At 59.2% G+C, this 3,206-nt stretch overlaps 1 protein-coding gene across 5 annotated transcripts in view; it reads right to left on the bottom strand.

Moving 5' to 3' along the window:
- The window catches only part of GPSM1 (G protein signaling modulator 1), a 45,046-nt gene that overhangs the window by 5,227 nt on the left and 36,613 nt on the right, over window positions 1-3,206 (bottom strand). The gene's annotated exons all lie outside the window — the stretch shown is intronic.

Raw genomic sequence — 3,206 nt, 5'->3', positions numbered from 1 at the left:
AGCAGTTGCTGGGAAAAAAGCCACAACAGAAAACAACCAAAACCTCTTAGAACTGGGTCTATCTGAGCTTTTTTCTAGCCAGAGGCCAAGCAGAGAATGGGCACTGTGTCCCTCCTGAGGGGCTGCACATTCCACCAGAGAGATGGAGAGGGCACAGCCAGGCTTTCCATCAGAGCAAGGGATTCCCTGGGCTGCTGGTGAAGCAAAGTCCCTCTCCCAGCTCTGCTGGTGGGCACTCTGGGCAGCCTGGGAGCCCTCCCAATCCCACCACAAACAATGCTGCTCCCACCAGAGCTCTTCCCCATGGCAGGGGCAGGCAAAGCCCTTCAGGGGAGCTCTGCAGTGGGGAGAGACTTGTGCTGACAGGGTTAAAGCCACAAGTTGGATTGGGTAGATGAAGGAAAACAATTTTCCTGTATGCTAAGCGAAGCAGATGAGATGCACTCAGCTTCTATTTAGGGCAGCGTCAAAATTAGCAGCAGGCCAGAGAGGAACATTGGCAATGTGGGAGCTGATCAGGGAGAGGAAAAACCCCTCTCACCTCCTGCCTGCCACGTGCTGATCCACTAATGGAGCCACAGCCCCAGTGGACCCCCTGAACCACCAACAGCTGCACCTCAGAAATCAAAGCTGGCTTGGGCTTGAACTGAGGGTGAACTTCCATCTCTCACAGCTCTGCTGTGCTGGGTTGTGTGACCCAAATTTCAGGGTAGAGGAGGAAACCAGTTCATTCACACCGAGCCTCCCTCCCGCTGTTCCACGACTGCATGGAGTAAAGCAGAGCAGCCCTGATCCAGGGGGAAGCTCCAGCTTGCAGGAGCAGCCTGGCAGTGCATGCCAGAGCCCCCAGCTCAGAGCTCCCCTCCACAGATCCCCCCACAGCACCTCCTGCAGACACCCTGCAGTCTGGGGATCTGCTCCCAATGCACCTGGCAGAGCAAAGGATGCTCTGAATGAGTAGGGAGAGCAGCCAGAGCATGGAGGTGTGGGGCAGGGCTGGCTGTGTGCCTGGTACCTCCCAGTGCACCCGAGGGGCAGGAGGTCAGTGCCCGTGGGCCATGGCAGTGCTGGCAGGGCTGTGCCAGCCCATGGGCAGCCCCAGGGCTCCAGGCTCCCCCCAGCCAAACCCTGCCCCAGGCCTGAACATCTCTAATTAAAATGCCCAAATGTGACAAGGCAGGGAGCTCTGAGCTCCTTCCCTGTCAGGCTGCTCCCAGCCCCGAGGCAGGAGCTGGGAGGGCAGATGGAGCTGTGATTCCACCCTGGGGCTCTCCATCTGCTTCGAGCCCGGGGCTTGGCACAGCCAGGGTCAGGAGGCTTCCCGAGAGCCAGGGCATCCCTTCGTGGGGCTGAGCAATGCCCTGCCACAGCACAGACACACAGCCACATCCCCAAATGCTCCTGGGCACCAGCCTCAGTGTCCAGCCCCAAGACTTCTCACCTCATGGCCGGTGTCCCTGTCTGGCCTCATCCCTCATCCTCTGCCTCCAGCGCTGCAACTCCCAAATTCTGCCGACTGTCACCTTCCTGTGGCAGCCAGACGCTGTCACAAGGAGTAAAACCAACAGGGCAGAGGGACCCGGGGGCTGCTGGCACTGCAGAGATCACCCCAGGGCAGATCTGGCTGCAAACACACTTGTCCTTGGCACGGGCACAGAGACACTCCCGCCTCTGCCCACACAGGGACAAGGACAAGTGCGGAGCCTCTGCTCCTGCTCCCTGACCTCGGGCAGGACAGGGATGGCACCATCCCAGGCAGGTTGGGGTCCCACTCGTGGGGGTCAGAGCTTTGTTCACATTTTCTGAGGGTTGAGGGGAGCAGGACTCCCTCTCCTCACACAGGTCACTGGAAAGCATCCAGGCTTTTGCACACATTCCCTTGCTGGAAGAACGGGCTGTTTAACCTGCCTGGGTGGATTCAGGATGTCTAAAACCACAGCCGAGGTGTTGGAAAGGCAGCAAAAAGCAGCTGCAGAGTGTGACAGGAGCCTGCTCTGCCACTGTCCCCTCTCCCTGCGGGCTGGGACCACCAGCTCCTCAGGAGCCCCAAGCCAAGGTCATTACACCCCGTGGAGAAGCACAAATCCACCCATTTTCCTCTCTGATAAACTCACACCCCATAACACCTGTCACAGTTTTGGGATGAGAGGGTCCTGGGCTGCCCAGCTCTGCCCCAGAGGTGCAGGAGAACATGGAGCAGCATCTCCTGTGGAAATCCCTCAGTCTGACCACTCCAGGTGTGCAGGTGAAGCCAAGGCTGGAGCAATCCCAGGCGAGGCAAAACAAAGTCAGAGCTGACTCCCGAGCCTCACTCCCCTTGGCCATCTTCTCTGGGATTCAGGAAAGCCATTAAACAAAGGCAAAAAGCCTCTCTGCAAGAACTAAACCACCTCCCAGCTCCCTACACCTGAAGGCACAGCCCACAAATGCCCTGCAGGGCTCCCACCTTGGACCCTGCAGAGAACACATTCCCACTGCCGAGCCCCATCCTGCGATCAGCACCCTGTCCCAATCTCTCTGTGGCATCTGAGCCACCCAGACCCCCAGCCAGCTCCAGCTGTGTCCCCACCACACCAACATCTGCTGCCAGAGATCCCTCAACTCAACACTGGTGGTGGCTTCTCCCCCAGCTTCCTGCTGCCCCCACAGCAGCTTGGGATGCAGCTCTTCCCACAGCGCTGCTCAGCCCCACCAAAGCCTGTCAGATCTGCTCTGGGACAGTGCCCCAGAGGTCCCCAAGGATCACAAAAGTATTTCTGTGCTGGCCAAGTCATGGCACATCCCTCAGCGATTCCATGGTCACCCAAACATGGGTGGGACACCCCCTTTGAAGGGAGCTTCGCCCACCAAACCAAACCACAGACACCCAAGGGCCACCCAAAGGGCCAAACCTTGTCTGTCAGACCAGCTTCCCTCACAGCTGGTGTCCCCAGGGCACTGACCTGCCTTTGGTTCCCCTCCTCTCCTCCAGGCTCAGCTTCTTGCAGCCCTGACCCAGTGCACGACGGAGCTCTCAGGTTCGAGGGCTGCTCGCTCTGGCTTTGTCCAGCCCTCCCAGGGACAGCTGGTGGGGATTTGCAGATCCCAGGGGTGGGTGGACCCTGGTGGGTCTGGTACAGCAGATCCAGCTCAGGAGCTGCTGCCTGAAGGCGCCTGGTGAGTGCCCAGGTCAGGGATGAGCAAGGAGCGTGGCAGGGTCCTCTGAT

This window comes from Geospiza fortis, unplaced genomic scaffold (assembly GCF_000277835.1).
Source record: "Geospiza fortis unplaced genomic scaffold, GeoFor_1.0 scaffold27, whole genome shotgun sequence".
Lineage (NCBI taxonomy): Eukaryota > Metazoa > Chordata > Aves > Passeriformes > Thraupidae > Geospiza > Geospiza fortis.
This window is presented reverse-complemented; position numbering and strand designations above follow the sequence as displayed.